At 39.4% G+C, this 17573-nt stretch overlaps 1 protein-coding gene across 3 annotated transcripts in view; it reads right to left on the bottom strand.

Moving 5' to 3' along the window:
* Positions 1 to 17573, bottom strand: part of alk (ALK receptor tyrosine kinase) — a 644227-nt gene that overhangs the window by 397432 nt on the left and 229222 nt on the right. Inside the window, exon 1 of one of the 3 annotated variants that reach the window (XM_074691251.1) lies at positions 7013 to 7251. The exons of the other annotated variants lie outside the window; for them this stretch is intronic. The gene's annotated coding sequence lies outside the window, so the exon portion shown is untranslated. Of the gene's footprint in view, positions 1 to 7012; positions 7252 to 17573 lie in introns of those variants that run through there. 3 annotated transcript variants of the gene reach the window in all.

The raw sequence follows: 17573 nt of genomic DNA, 5'->3' as shown, positions 1-17573 counted from the left end.
TCAACAGCGTGTCTCTTGACATCTCTTCTGTGGAGCTTTGTTTAAGTGGGCGTCCCACACTGCCCTCTACCTACTTTGAAACAAGCTTACTCTGTGTTGTTCCAGCCTTCTCATCCAAAAACATACCCACCAGATATTTATTCTTAAGAATATCTAAGACTAAGAAAAAAAAACTGCCTTGCTGTTGCTTGCCTTTTACAACCAGTCAGGTTACAATGTGTATCATTTTTTCCCACTGAGCAACAGTCTGAGTGTAGCCAGGGCGGTGGATGTACTGAAACACTAACAACATGGATAAAAAAACGTTACCTCAAAAATAAACCACAGGGGACAAGCAGGCCAACATTTAACAAGGAAAGTTTCACTACCAACCAGTAACAAGAGAGAAATAACACAAGAGGCGGTCACTGCTCCATCCCTGAGCTTCTCTGCAGAGCAAGGGATAAAGAAGGAGTTCATTCTCAGACAGCTCACACAGTTAAGTAATCTGGGTTACATCAGGTACATGAGTGGAGGCTGTTCATCTATTTATAGACGTATGTATGATGTATGGATGCACATATCGATACAGATGGCTTCCCCCAAAACATTTAAAGAAGATACACACAAAGAAAACCTGGGGAGATAAAAATTCTTTTAAAGCCAGGGGGGGGGAAAGCATGGCAGTATTACAGCTAAGCCATTAGTCTACAAAGGTCAGTGGCTATGCTACAGCTCTGGCAAAACATGTGATCAACTTTTCTGGTCTACAATTAAAAAAAAAAAAAAACTCTGTTTGAACTCAACAGGTAATGCTGTGTGTTACACTAGTATCGATGGTACACCATCATTACATTTATGTTGCAGGGTCTCCTTTCAACTGAATACCTTCTTTATACCACATGTCATTAGGGATGGATGGATGGATGGATGGATGGTTACCGAATTAGGTACCTTCATGGGTACCGACCAAATTCTGTCAAAAATACCAGGCATCGATTCATGTGAAATTAAAAGGTACCATGTTTAGGTACCTAAATGCATCCTTGTGACTGTTTTTACATGATGGACATGAACACAGCATTGCAAGGTTATATATTAAAGAACAAATATGTTGAATTGAAAAAAAATGTGTATATTTTATTATTAAACAAATTTATATTTTTTACCACCTAAATACAAAAAAGTACATAAAATTGGTACAGTTTAGTACCGGTACCGTACCGTTTCAAATGTGAAAGGTACCCATCCCTACATGTCATTAAAAAATGTTTTGGGTGTTTGTACGTTGACTCTCTTCACTGTGGCGTTTGACTCTTGGCTAACAGCTATAAATCCCCCCGATCCAAATGCCAAAGCTTTATGACTATCACTTTTGTTCCTTCTGCTCTCTCTGTCACAGCAGCTAGCTCCACAGCTAACAGCTGACCGTCACTCACAAACAGATCAAATAACACGAGGTCCTCATATAATACTAATCCTGAGTAAAAAAAAAAGGCCTATCTAGTATTACATAATTACCAAATCACTTCTTTAACCCATTCATGAAAAAAAAAAATCTGTCAAAATCTTAAAAATATACTGTGACACAATTGTTTTTCTATACTGTTCAGCACTGACTGGTGATGATGTGGTTAAATCGACTGAACCTCCATACCACAGCAATTACAACAAACAAGAGGTGGATCAGTCCATGTGCTAACCAAGAAATACAATAATTCTCTCATCTTCTACTGCTTATCCTGTTCAGGGTCGCAGGAGGCTGGAGCCTTTCCCAGCTGTCTTACCCTGGACTGGTCGCCAATCAATCACAGTGATTCACAGAGACAGACAACCTTTCACGTGCACACCCACACCTACGGGCAATTTGAATAACCAGTTACCCTAATGAGCATGTTTTTGGCTTGAGGGAGGAAGCCAGAGGACCCAGAGAGAACCTACGGAAGCATGGGGAGAACATGTAAACTCCACACAGAAAGACCCACCGTGCCTGGGATTCTAACAGCCCTAACCACTGTGCCACCATGCAGCTCAAGAAATAGACTTAAAGAAACTTTCAACAACTCCTCACAAACTATTAATAACCCCATCCATTCTTAATTCAGAAAATATGCCAGAGAAACATAAAAATATGTTTTGTTCAGTTGGTGTGCATATTTCACTCATCTGTGTTATAAAACAGTGCAAAAGTTAAATGTGACTTCCTTGTCTTCACATGTAGAGTGCAGTTGAGGGTGAACACTTAACCCCAAACAAACTCTACCAGTTTGAAGCAGCGAACCAACCAGCAGAAAACACTTACTATTTCAACAATGTGATGGCCATTCTCATGCAACTCATTATGTCTGCAAGATGTCTCCACTTTACATTAAAATTTAAAGATAAAATCCATTCTGCATGGATACACAGCAGCTGAATCTGCTCACAGGCCACAGTTTTAGGTTTGTGTAACATCGTTGTAGATGAGCAGAGCATGTCTGTGTTGCATTAGTGAAGCTGTGGTTCTGTTAGAGCAGCTTGGGGTTTGGGGATTTGGAAGTGCATGGACGTAATGTGCCCCTATGTCTGTGTCCTCTGACAAACATGTACCTATTATTTTTGTTAGATAAAACCATTTTTTGTGTTTCTGGGGGCACACATAACTGTGTGTTCCCAATATTCACATTCTTCAGCTGCACTGAGCAAGATTTAAAAGAAAAAACATTTATTTTTCCTATTCAGCTTTTCCAAATCAGCACTGGTAAAAACATCCCTGTGCACAGGACGTGACAGCAGCTTAGCCTTTCTGCAGCAGAAATATGCCACACCAGGCTGAGAGCAGAAAGCATGACCAAGCTCCTCCAATCTAAATGTTAAACCTGGCAACTTCATTCCTATAGATTGGATGTTACTGGCCTCCTATGCAAGAACAGACAATCTATATAATATAATTACAACATGCATTGACAGCTTGCAGTTCACCAGAGCAGTAGACTACTTGGTCTGACAAACAAAAGGCCATTGGGCAATGGGATTGAATTGTTGTGTAGAAGCAGGCATGCAGCATGTACTGTCTGAGTAGGATTTGCAGTTCCTCTGCCTACACACAGGCTGGGATATCTCTGACACGAGCAAGGCTCCAGCAATTATGATTCAACTTCAGTCCAAGACACAAAAGGCACAGGGTACAGCTTTGTTCCTTCAGACTGGCCTCTGAAAACTTGGTTTGAAACATAAAACATGCAGGATATCAAAGGTAATGGCCTTGTTAAGCTAACCCAACATCTAAAGGTTTTTTCTACAACATTGATAATCAAAACAGCTCATTTTTCTTTGAGAGGATTTTTCTTTTAAAGAATATGTATATGTGGATCTCTGTTTGATACTTGCTACACTTTTTACAGCAATGTCAGTGTGACAACTGACTTTTACCACATGACAGGTAAAAGTTTAGAGACAGAAGTTTTTATTTTTGTAGTTTATTCAAGTAGTACTGATATTAACTTTTTAGAAAAGGCTTACTGTGCGCAGGAAAAAGCACTCCGTACAGTAAGCAAAGCCAGGTCGAATGGCAGGTAATCCACTATCTGCAGTAATAACATAATCCATCTCTACATGAAAATACAAGTATCCAAGTGCTTGTAGGGCTGGGAAAAAACTGCAGCACAAGACTCACAAAGCTTGAGTTGCTATGTGGAAACACAACCAAGCTGTTTGCACACCAGAGACACCACAGAGGAAATCATGCTGGTGAAAAAACAGGTAAATAGAGATGAAGAAAGCTGAAGAAAGCAGAGTGAAACAACAGCAGAGCACAATTACAGAGTCCAATAGGTCACATGTTCTGGTTCCAATTTCTGCATGTTCATTGATAACCAAGGAAGTGGACTCATAATACCCAATGCAATTGCAACTCGTGATATTATCCACTACTCACTTCACAATCACAGTTTTATCAAAAACTGCAACACACTTGCTCCTAACCCACAAAGGAATCATTTATAACAGCTAGACAAATCCATTCTTCCTGTCCAGGTAGAAGGAGTAAAACACTGAGAAGCACTTTCATTATCATTGCCAGTGTATGAGTCAAAAATATAACCCCAGTCCTGACTATGCCCAGGGTTAAAGTGGCCCAGGCTTGATTATACCCTATGTTTACTTTTTTCCGAGGCCAGATTATAGCTCCCTGGCCAGACTGTAACTTTTGCACTGTGGTAGTGAAGAATTTCAAAAGCTGATAACAGTTTGTCTTCCCTGGTTCAACATAAAGTGAATTTGTTGGCTCAGATTATAGTCAGATTATGCAGCCTTTGTCCTTGTAATTAAATGAAACAATAAAACACAAGTTTTATGAACAGTTAGCATTCACAGTGAATATTCTTTCTTGAATCAGACACTTTGTAAACACCAAAACCCTGGTCTAAGAGGGGTATATGGTGGCTTGGAGGGGTACAAGTCTAGCCAAGTTTGTTGGACACCTGGGTATAGTTTGGCCCAGTCTACTTTACACCCTGGGTATAGTTTGGACACTGGTTAATTGGGCCTGCCACACCGTTAGGCAAACTTAAAATGACCTTTATGTATTACATTGCAAATCTACAAAATACTTATGAATAGTAGTAGAGCTGAAACAATTCTTCGAATAATTCGAGGTACCCGATTACAAAAACCCCCTCAAGCTCCCTCTTTTTCCAAATAGGGACTGACAACAAATCTAGCTTCTTTTCTGGAGTTTGGAGAATGATATGAAAGCATATATTGATCTACATCAGCTGCTTGTATCTGAACTGTTTTCATGCACTCTTCACAGTCCATTTTGTTTGACCAGTGTTACCACAAGACTCACTTCTCTTTGGTAGCTTTGGAGAGGTGGGCTTCAGCACGGTTCACTTCATACGCGTGGCATCCCCTGTGTCTGTGCATCAACTAACACCCAGGAGTTGTCATAAACCAGTAAATTTACGACAAACGCGGATACTCATATGATCAATGACAAACGGTCGCTGCGACCGCTTCTCTCAAAAGCCGTTTTAAACAATAGCGGGGGTGTCAGAGGGCTGTGTTGCACCTAAACTTAATATGAGCCTAAAAGTCACTGAATTAGCAGTGTTCTCTGCACCTCATTGTGCAGGCGCGTAGAGTATGGCACGACTTGGATGGCCAGTTAGGCAGCGCAGGAGACTGTGTATAAATGAATAGTGCAGGAGGATCGATATTTTAACATCTCAAAAAGAGTCAACCTAACAAAGTTTATTTGTAGCTGTAAACACATTAACAGGTTGTAGTGTTTCCCCTACTTTCCGCCCCCCTGAATTTGGAGGTAATTTTATTTCCCATACAGCGCCAGATCACAGCATAAGTGATTTAGAGTTCCCTCTCTCATGAATCAGGTCCATACCTTGTTTTTTAATCTAACAGATAAAATAACCTTATGTTTCTAATCTAATTTCATGACGGGATGTCGTTTCTAGATCGTTGGGTTCATATTTCTCCTTGTCGAACTTCACCGAGCGTGAAAGAGCGCGTGATCTTTAGCGCACTGCGGAGTTCTGCTCCAACACGTTCACAGACACACAAACACATGCGCGCATTTACACACAGACACGTTCATTCCAAATAGAGAACAATTAAACCACACCACCACAAGAAACATCGCCAAACGCTTTTTCCGTGAAGATGCCACACTTGTTCTCCTGCGCTCGCACCCCCCACCCCCTGCTGCCGTAACGTGGACGACCCCCAAACTGTTAACCCAGGGGAAACACTGGTGTGACATTACACGCTTTCTGTCCCTCACACGATGTTATTCCTCTCCTTCAGTGTCCACAACCATTACATACAAATGACTTGTTATGCAAATTAGTTAATTACTGATTTAGTGTTGTAGATAATCTACAAAACACAGCTCTGAAGAGTGAAGAAGATTAAAAAACAAAAACATAATAGAGATAACTGGGCAGGTGTCAAATTTAGATCACAGGTCAATGAAGGGTACAAATATCAAGTAGTAATGGGGCTATATGTGCTCCAGTACAGCAGGGATCATCATTTTAGTCTGAACACTGCAAAGACTCAAAATCTTTCAAAAATGTCTTATTCCTAGTTAAAATGTCACATATGTAGTCACAATTTAAAATGTATCACCCAAAGTGACTTGATTTTACACTTGATTGAAACAAATTTCCATTTGAAAAATAATTGCTGTTTAAGTACACAAAAATTTGTTTTATCTGATTACTCAAGTACTCGATGGAATTTTTAGTAGAATACTCGAATACTAAAATATTTGATAGCTGCAGCCCTAAATAGTAGTAATTAGTAGCAAAGTAGAAGGTAAATTACCCAAACTGTCACCAACGCTAATACCAGTGACATAAAAAGGAAGAGAAGGCATACACAGACAAACTCAGAAGAGTCTATCCACTACAGTCAGGAACCTCACAGTCATGAAGTCAGATTATTAATTTTAAAAACGGCTTGCAGAACAGAAAAAGAATATTCAGTCAAAAACACAATGATTTTCTGTTGGGTGTCTCATATTTCCTCCTTTCATTACACCACAGGAAGCAGGAGGGAAGCAGCTGGAGTGAGTGAAGCAGTAAACAGATGCTCCTTTCATTAGTGCATTAGTTACAATTAACTACAGTAGATCAAATGACCATTCAGTTTTAATGCTGCAAAATGTCATGTAGGGATGCATCTGACATTAATTGACTCGTTTGGTAAATTACTTAATTTGAAGTGTGTAGGCCCACTTAAAAATGAAGCCATTTACAACAAATTTTGTGTGTAAAAAATACATTAATACAGCTAATGAATAGTCATTTTCAAATATTAGAGACGGTACCCAGTACTGTAGCCCAAGTGAGCACCTTAAGCTTCCATAAAATTTCTGCCCAAGTTGTCTCTGGACACCTCCACACATGCAACCTCATCATTGAAAGCACATTTAGATGAGCAGTGATACAAAAAATAACACTGAAAGGCACTTTAAAGGTCATTTCTGCAAGACTCTACGCATACAGCTAGCTAACAAGCGCTCTGAACGTACCTCCTGCATGAGGTCCTCCTACCTCCTCGGCCTGCTCATGTCTCTACCTGGCTGCAGAGAACCCAAGAGGAAATTCCAATCTGGAGAATTTGTCATCTTCTTACTTTCATAATTTTGTCCTTCTTTTCTCCCTCACATTATAACTTGCATGAAAAGTTTAAATCCAGTGTTGTTGAGGAATCACGCTCACTCGTTTCTCGTAGTAATTGCACAAACGCACCTGTTGGTCACGCGACTCAATCAAGGGGCTGTCGCAGCATGTCCGGACACGTGCTCAAGCGAGTTGCCTTGGTTACAATCCACGTGACCAAAAAGGGGTGACAGAGGAAAAAGAACTATTTCTACATTTTTCCCACTTAATTTTAGCTTTCATCACACAAATAAAGCCCATTTAAAATATGAATAAAAATTTCAGTAATTCTTTTGGTACGCTTTCTACTTTTTAATAATAAAATCTCATTTTTTAACCTCCTTCCAAAAATATTTAAACCTCTTCAGTTTTACTGACTTTTTCATGCAATCCCATCTTTTCAGTTAAATTTAAATTCAATCTAATTGATTTTATTTATTGATTTATTTTTTTTATTATTCAGATTTCTATTCTGTATATCTCTCTGGTCTTTATCTATTTATTTATTCCTCACACATAGGTCTTGTTTATTTACTTGATCATTTGTTCATCTCTTCATTTTTCATCCAACTCTTTTTTACTGTTTCTCTTTTTTTCCTTCATATTAACAATATTTTGCTAGTTGTTGTTTATCTCACCATTCTGCTTAATTAAGCTTTTGAATTATATTTACAGTATTTTGTTCTTGAATTATAAGGAAGTCTAAGATATCACTCTCTCAATGTATTGTATATTTTGCCCTTCTCCGGAGTCCCTGCCATGCTTTGTAAATTTTTTTTTTTTAAAAGGTACCATATAAAAATAATATCATTACTGTCTTTGTCATATTAGAATTAATTTAACTGCTGCTATTATTTTCTCAAGTTAACCTATACATTATCTTTGCCCCAAATGATTTGATTGTACTTGGCAACAGAATCGCAAGCTGCCTGAATTCAGACTGTCAATCAGTGGAAAAAAAATCACTCTGTCAACGTGTAAAAAATAAAAAATAAACAAAAAAGCATGTTTAGTGCCATAGCTAGGAACTATTTGTGTGAATCATTTCACTTTTGTTAACCAGCAGGTCTGACATGCCTTTTTCACATCTCATTTCATATTTCATTTCCTCTGATAATGAGCTCATGTGATGATTTCCCTTTGAGGCATTAGATTGGAGCAGTTTGGTTTCTGCATTGACATCATTTCTCTGAACAACGAAACTAAATAACATATCATGATTACAGTTATTATGTCACCTGAAGTCACTTGAAATATTAGTCCTGCCAAATCCTCGCAGGAGCCCCTTTGTCAGGTCGGAGGGTTATTTCAGTCCTTACAATTCTGTATTGATCCATAATCCCATTACCTTCCCTGAGAACTCTGGGAGACTTGTGTGTGTCGTGTAAGTAGGAAATTTCACTTATGCCTGTGCTTGTCGGCCTCTCCTTGCAACCTCCCTGTTATTGATCCATCCCTTGGCCTGTACTGCATCATGCCTCTCGTATTAACGCTGGCTGAATATGCAGCTAAGAGACGGGGCTTCCATGGTTGGCTGCTGCCCATGTGCAGACTCCCCTATTAGTGTCAAGTGCCATCTCACACAAATATATGAGGTAATCCAATTTACATGGCAGAAAGTCCTGAGGGAGAGTAAAATAAGAATGGAAATAATGTGTTTAAAGTTTAAAGATGTTGCTGGCAATTTTAATTGGATTGTATCTGTGTGTTTTCGTGTGGTGGCAGAAGCAGCCTGCATCTTTATGGGAATAAAATGAAGATTTTTTGGAAAACACCTCACACTCAGGCATTCAAGTGTTTTTTTAAAGCAAATTAACACTTGAATTTGGCTTTGAGAATGACATTTTTTTTGTCAGTCAGTCAATCAATCATGTTTTAAGGATATTGCCCAAAACTGTAATAAAAGTTATCTCAGAAAACTCAACAAAAAGGACAAGACTGTACTGTTTCATTAAGATAGACATGATAATAATTCATGATATCAAAGATGAAAGCCTCATAAATCATCTACAAAAAGAAAAGTGAACACAGTGACCCTCACTAGTTGGTCCATAAAGGCCCGGTATGCCTGTTATATAGTGTGTTTACACTGTAATGCAACCCCAGGAGCCAAAGCTGTAGCTTCAGCCTCTGCCATACAGCTGCACTGCTCTGCTACTCAGATGGAAACAAGCAAGGATAACTGATAGGATCTTGTTGTGCAGCATGGTTTGAGGGTATTTTGGTCAAGAAAATGAGGAGCTAGAGTTGTATGTAGGCTGTGTCTGTTTACCCTGGCATATATAACCTCAAAACCAGAGGGCTGTATAGCCAGCACAGGCACATGGATGTTAAAGGGGTTGTGAGGAGTTTCTAAGTAATCCTGAAAAAGTCTCACTTCTAGATATATGCCAGATCGTTATCTACACTTTAAAATGAGATTATCAGCACCAATATTACTGGTTACAGGCTATTCTAAATTGCTTCCTCTTAGCTTCCAGATCGGGTCAACCAAGATTGGATTGATTTACGGCATGCCCAGGTCTCTATGATAACACCACGCGGACTGACGATGTTTAGTAGAGAGGAGAGAAATCCGTGTTTTTCTCTGCTGAAAAAGATTTCTGTGATTAATCTTGTAGTGATGGTGGACACTGGAGCTTAACTGTCAGACAGAAAAAGAACAGAAAAGCAGAAGAAAGATAAACAGGAGAGAGATAGAGCATGAGCTAAAGGCTAATTAGCTAACTACAAACAAAACCACATACAAACTGACAGTGTTTACTTGTTATCACATTAGCCTACAGATACATCAGAGCACCAGGCTGCCGATAGCACTACATATAGCTGGCTGCTACGTCTACTTGATGTCATGTTTCAAACCGTAATACTACAAATACTGTGCTGATAAATACTGTACCTCGGGGCATTGTATCCAGTGAAAAGTTGACTTGAACAAAAAAAAAATTGTTTTGATCTGAGCTCCATTTAATACCAAAACAATCACACGCCTTTCTAAAAGTAATTTACAACAGTGTGCGGCGACTCCTGGCCACAGGTGGCAAAGGAGTGCAATTAAAACAGATCCTCCTCATAGCATCTTTATAGAGGGTTTATTGTCCTTTTATATTTTTTGGTCTTTATCTTCATTTTTTGGTATCCTGGTAATAGCTGTAACATATTCAAAGCTTAAGAAATCTTAGATTTTTAATGCTGGTGTTTTAGAAAACCTTTAATTCAGCCTCTATCTGAAATACTTTGTTTCAAGTACTTTCTCTTTAAGCCCCCCCCCCAATCCCCCTTCCCTCTGATTGGCTGGCCCTTTGAAGGCCTGTCAGGGGCAGAGCTTCGTGCTTAAATTAGGAGCCAGTTAGTAAATAGAATAGAATAGAATAGAATAGAGACAAATACCAAAATGTATAGGAATATAAATTATCTAAGAATATAAAACTGTAAATATGAAAGGAGGAAACATTTTTTTCAAGGTATTGCTTTATCTTTATGCAATGATCTTATATTTCAAAGAGTCTTGTAGAGCCCCCCCCCCCCCCCCTCCTTTTTTTTTTTTTTTTAAATTAGAACAGACTGTTTGAACAGTTTACAAAATTATTTAGGGAACATTTGAGTAGTAGCAGTAGCAGTTTAAAAATCTGCACACGTTAAGTATGAAAGCATAATATCCCATCTTTGGCCCTCAAGGAGCACTGAGGGCTGACAGCTCATCTATTTTTAGCCCTGCTCAGCAAACCAATTTCACATTGTTCACCTGCACACTGGGTGATCCTCCATTAAATTATGCACAGTTTGAGCTGCATTGTGAGCCTTTTCTAACCTTCAGACTAGTTGGATTGTTAGTGTTTACATCATAGCATCCTTACTTCATACCCAAAGGAAAACCTTGCTTTTCAACAAGTCATTTGAAGTTCAAACCCTGTGAGGCTCTATTGGTAACTGACTATTTTGGTGCCCTCTGTACACAAAGCAGAACACCGTATTGTCTGCTGGTCTCATCCTGTAGATGCCTGAGCAGTGTTTTCTGACAACTGCAATACCTTTGTCTTTTTCTCTTTCATGCTGGGAGTTGTCTTGTCTGACATTTCCACCTCACAGTGGGTACAAGCACTTTTAACTGTTACACAGAAACACTTAATCCTGTAACTGATGTCCTGGTTTTCTTTTTTAGGTCATAAAGTGGCATCGGTATTGTTTTCAGTCTGTTTCATCACCAGCTAAAAACCTCTTCAGTACCTTTAAACCATTTTACAAAGCTGTGTTGGGAATCCTCATCTCAGCGTGATTGACATTATCCTCACTCATCTGAACAACGATAACACGTTTGACAGTCAGCATGGTGCAACCTTAAATTGTATTATAAAGAAGGAGCCCTGGTATTTTAACAGAATTCAGCCAAACCAGAGACTGACTGGCTGAGTGATGACTGTGAGCTGGGTTTTAAAACTGTTTTTTCTCCTAATATCTGTAAGCATACACATCCAACATAGCTGTGATGTGTATGTTTGTTGGATCACTGGTGATCATGCTGCGTTTCAGGAGCTAAAAATAGAAACTCATACTGGATAGCCAAAGTGGTCGTTGCTGTGATGGGAATGATCATGTTCTGAAATCCCATTAAATTGAATTTCCACTATGAGATACTTCCTGTTATGTTCATGAGACCTTATATCACAGCGCCATTGTAGATTCGGATTTCCAGCGGTTTAAACGGGAGTCCAGCTGTGTTGAGCCGTACCCAAACACAGTAATTACTATTGATTTAAGCATTTATATGTATTTACACAAAAGCAGCATTCACGCTGTGCTCTGAACGTGGCTAAATCGAGGCTTTCAGGCCACATAAACAACAAGACGCTTGTTCCACACAGGCCTGTTCTGACATGCTGTGATGTTTAAATGGTACCCTGCTACTTTTCTAATTCCTGTGGTTCCCTCCACCCACCCGCTGGTCAGGCGCTGTGTGCAGTAACTCGTCAGAGGAGAGACCAGGCACGGTGAAACACAATTACTTTACCTCCATCTGTCTGCGTGTGTGCTGCCTCTCTCTGTGTTTGCATACAGACCAAAAACTTCCCTCACACACACACACACATACACGCTCACAACACATAATCATCCATGCAGAAACCTCCAATATTTGTCTATTTCCTCCCCTCTCCTCCCCACTTGTCCCTTACAGATTACTGGCATTCCCCTGTTATTACAATCATGCTGACCCCACTCAAAGCAATCCCACCACTCTCGTGTCCCTCTCAGAGACCCCGTCATTTACATCACATGAATCGATGCACCTGGCTGCAGCACGCATGAGAGCTGAGGCTGTAATCCGTGTGTCGCAAGGACAGAAAATGTTTGTTTAACCCAATTTGAGGGTGCATTCGGCTGAAGAGGCTGACCCTGTCTGCCACCTGTGAAGCTAGTCATGGCACGCGGTTGACTTCCATTTATTTCTTTGGTATTTATTGAATTTCAGCAGATTTTGGTTTTGTTTTCAGGAAAGGTTCAAAGGAACACATTTTTACTGATTCATCCAAAGCGAGAACATACTGCATTAGATAAGGAATACAGTTTCTGTGGTTATGCTCGAAGCAATTTCCACCCCATTAAGCAGGCTAGAGTGTTTGTCTTCTTGCTGGAAGTCAACGTGACATTTTCACATTACGAACAACACAACTTCCTCGATGAGAGGCACATTTGATTCATGCAAAACAACCCGAAGTCTTTGTAGTTTAAGTGGAGCAGTGTAGGACTCAGAGATGGTTTCAGGAAAAACAAAACTGTTTTGACATCTCCATTAAGCATGCGTGTGTGGTACTGTAAATAAACCCTTCCCTTCTTCACTATCCATGTCGCCTTTAAAGGTGTTTATCAGGAGCAGATGTTGCACAATATGTACTGTTTTTATTGTTACACAAAGGAAACGCTTACCCCAAAGCAAGGCAAAGTGTGTTTAATACCTTAACTTTCAAAAGTTCCCCAGAGCTGGTGTTTGGTGATTTATTTGTTGCACTCAGAAGGGCTCAGATTATCAAATGAGTCAGCATATGAGCCTCCTGAATCCTTGTTATGACTTTGCACTTCCTGCTCCTGCCAGGGCTGCTAAAGCTCCTGAAACTCCTTCTGCTACGTACTACTGAAGCTGAAAGAAAGAGCCACTCATCACGTGTGTTATCTGACGTTCCCTGTATTTATATCCTTTCTATTTTCAACATCAGTGGTTGTAATCCTTTCTTTTTCGTTTTAATAATAATAATATATATTTTTTATACATTTATAGCACTTTTCAATATAAGTAACATGTTTTACAATGAGAAGTAAAAACAGGTAAAAATGAACAGCAGACCTTAAAAACCGATAAAAACAAATTAGACAAGCAGCCAAGCAAAAAATAGATCAATAGAAGCAAAACCCATAAAATCTAGATAAAATAAAACAGAATCAAAAAATAAAAGCTTTCTGTAAAAATGGGTAGTAGTGTAGTTTTGTAGTAATTAAACAAGAGACTGATTTTGCAAGTCAAGACTGATCGTTTCAGAGTCTAGGGGCTCTCACCGAGGAAGCTCTGGTCTTAAATCTAAACTTTTGGAACAGCCAGTGAAGCACTGCCAGAGAATCTCAGACTGCGTAGGGGTACATATGGGGTTTAAAGCTCAGGAATAAAGTGAGGTGCAAGTCAAAACTGATTAAAAGAATCTTTACATTTTTTTTCTTTTTTTTTTTCTTTTCCTTTTTTTGTTGTTGTTACAGATTGTTGGCTGTTGTTTTTTGGTGTTACACGCAGCTGTTTTTGTAAGAGAGAGAGAGAGAGAGAGAGAGAGAGAGAAATTGATAGCTCACTATTAAGTAGGGGGGATGGGTATAAATAAGATTAGGGCGCTTCACTTTTGTAGAGTGTTTTTTGTTTGCTTATTATTATCAGCATTATCATCATTAATATTACTATATTTTTTTCTGTTATTGTTAATGTTATTATTTTGACAGAAAAAAACTTTACAACTTACTACTACTACTTAAAATCAATCCTTAAAGCAACAGGCAGCCAGTGTAGGCTTGCGAAAACTGGAGTCATAAGAAGACTTTCCCTGGTATTTGTGAGAAGCCTCACTGCTGCATTTTGTATTTTTTTGTAGACGGTGGATTGTGTCCTGGCTGAGACATGTACACACAACGTTACAAAGTCAAGACAGGAGGAGATGAAAGTGTGAATTAGTTTTTCCAGACTTTGTGGTGACATGATGGAGTTGACCTTCACTATATTTCTAAGCTGATAAAAACTTGACTCAATGACATGTGTTTACATGTGGCTTAAAGCACAGGTCCTGATCAAAAATGACACCAAGGTTTCTGGCTAAGGGTTTGACATGCTGTGAGAAGGCACCCAGATTGTTAATGATGCCAGAGGGGGCAAAAACAATTATTTTTGTTGTGATTTCACTAAGTTTTAAAAGTTGCCTGACGTCCATGATTTTGTCTCTTCTGGAGAGTTAGTGACATACTTGGCACTTTGATGACCACTGGGTTTAACTAGAATGTAAAGTTGTGTGTCATCAGCATGGCAATGATAGTGCACATTACATTTGTGGATAATGTAACCAAGGGGGAGCATATTAATAGAAAAGAAAACAGGGTCAGAACAGAACCATGCAGAACAGCTAGGGTAGAGAAAAGTACATCAGAGATCTGAAGGTGCTGTGAAAGGTTTGAGTGTGTGATACTGCTCACATATTAAAGGGTTAAAGGATATTTGATAAAATGTTGACAAAGACCTGAGCCCTCAGTGCAGAGGTTCCTTAAACAAGGCTTTGGTGAAAAAAAAAAGACAAAAGGGCATTCCAGGGATCCTTTAATCAATATCTTCAAATAGGTGATGATTGTGGTTGTTTTCAGTGGAAAATTGACCAGGATTTAACATATTTGCATGTGTTTTTGTGTGTGTGTGTGTGTGTGTGTGGGTGTGTGTGTGAGAGAGAGGAGAAAAAGAGAGCAGGGGAGAGAGATTAGGCCGGTATGTGTGTGTTTCCCGTGTGTGTTTATGCACAAGTGACCTAATACATCACTCTCATTCTGACAATAGTAATACTGACAAGCAGTCAGAGACAAATCCAGAGGGATCCCTCCTCATCCCCAAAGCGCGGTGAATGCGACACCAGGCTGAGATTGAGGGGCTGGGGAGGTGGGGGAGGCGGGGGAGATAAGTGTAAAATCACCTTGCCCAAGGGTACGGCCTGCACAGATCAATATCTGTGAGAATTGATGCCAAACAGTGGCAAGTATACAGATGGTGTGTGTGTGTGTGAGCACAGAGGATGAGCAGCAGCTCCCCCTGTTGGATATAAAATACAGCTGAGGTGAATTACAGGGCTTTTATCTGGACAGGTGAGTTACAGGAGCAGCTGTGGCCAAAGATGATCCATCCACAGAGGATCTTGTTCACCATCAGTGGTGTTAAAGTGTTATAATCATTCTTCCATAATGACCACAGAGCTCTGCTTTTTTCCCTGAGGAGGAGCTGGACTGGAAAAAAACCAGCATGCATGGACATGGTCGCCTGTCTTCATGGATTAATGTGCACAGCTTACTGTGTCTGCACATGAAATGAAACATTTGCTTTGAGAGAGAAGAAAAGAGGAGACACTTTTTTACACCCTCTTGAGGAAATGTCTCACTCTGGTGTTGATGGTAGATTTATCTAACAGGAAAACTGTTAAGTGCTTTCCCATCTCAACGTATTGAGTTCAGACGAGCATAAAATGCAGAAGCAGGCTCATGTGCAAGAAACCTGATACGTAGCACTTGCTTCAACAGTTTATTTATTAATTTATTTTTGTTTCTGTGCTATCATAACTACAGTGTTCAGACATCACAGGGTCCCTTATAGATCTTAGATTTTTTTTTTAAATCTAATTGAAGGGGGCTGAAAGATTTAGACTCTGGCTTTAGTCTAGTCTATATTCCAGAGGCAGCAACTGATATAAATGTCTACTATATCTAGTGTATTAAGCTGTTGCTAAGCACGACTCGAGTGTCCGCTTATTACAGCAGTTCCCCTGCCTTTGTCTTTTTTTTTCTCTTTCTCTAAGTTATCTCTATATGTGGCGTCTGTAATTACTGTTTCAGTATCGTTTTTGGCCATGGACACCAAAGTGGTTGCGCCTGCAGTGAGGATTTAACAATTATTTTTTCCCAGTGTGTGTCTGAGATCATATGTGTAACCATGGTAGCTCTGTTTACACCCAATATCAGCTGTTAGCAAACCTGATGCTAGCCATTGATGCTAACCAGTGCTAGGCCCAATTTTCCCAGTGAGCTGCGGAGAAGGAGGCAAGGATGAGATGTTTATACACTACGAGTTAAAAAGAGACAACACTAAGCTGTCCTTCCATCCATAGTTACAGGAAATATAAGATCTATCTCCACTTAGGTGGACAAGCTAGCTGTGCTAACTCAGCATCAGAGGAAATTCCAGCACAGTAGCATTGTGCTTTTCATAGAGACATGGCTAACAGAGCTAACACTGGGCACCAACACCACATTGGAAGAATTTCACAGTCTGTGGGTAGAACAGTGACAAATAAGAGTAAGTATGATGTTTAAATCAGAAATATGCTTTAAATGTGTAGTTTGCTTCTCTTATGTATTTTATCAGACATTTCTTGCATGTTTAATCAGTTAAAGAATCAGCCCTATTTAACTGTTAAATAGTGTAGCCACATAAACATGACAGGTATCAAATAATTCACTTTAACTTAAACAAGTGTACAGATGAAATAAGCTATTCGTTATGAAGTATCATCTCAAAGGACATTTGCAATATTTCCTTCCTAAACTTAACAATATAGTTTTTGCTTCACTGAGCAACTCGGTATGCTGTATGTTTTTTCTCTGTTTTTGGGTCTGTTGGTTTAAAATCATTTTGAATTTCTTTTTTTATTTATTTATTTATTTTACAGCATAATAGACATATTCATAGTAATGTTTTTGTGCAATATCATATTTTTGGGGGGTGAGAAACACTGACATTTATCAGTTACACCAACTGGCTGCGTCTTTCAACCGAGTGGACAGGACAAAGGAGAGTGAGACTGAACAGACTGGTGAAGAAGGCGGCTCTGTTCTGGGCTGCCCTGTGGACCCTGTGGAGGTGGAGGCTGACAGGACAATGATGGCCAAGCTGTCGTCGCTTACGGATCACGTGTCACCCCTCTCAGAAGACTTTTTACCGATATGTTCTGCTTGAAATTTACATATTTTTCCTAAGTTACACTTATGATATTATTTTATTTGATATATTCTTATTGTATCAGTATCAGCTCTGATGATAACGTAATACTTTACATCATTTGCCTTTCTTGTAACCTGATGGCTCCAGAATACTTTCATAGGGTAAAGGTTATGCTTTATTGAGTCATGCTAACTACCAGGCTGCCCAGGACTGTG

Source organism: Halichoeres trimaculatus, unplaced genomic scaffold, assembly GCF_033239565.1.
Source record: "Halichoeres trimaculatus isolate MK-OKI-2021-1 unplaced genomic scaffold, fHalTri1.1 fHalTri1_scaffold_17, whole genome shotgun sequence".
Classification (NCBI taxonomy): domain Eukaryota; kingdom Metazoa; phylum Chordata; class Actinopteri; order Labriformes; family Labridae; genus Halichoeres; species Halichoeres trimaculatus.
This window is presented reverse-complemented; position numbering and strand designations above follow the sequence as displayed.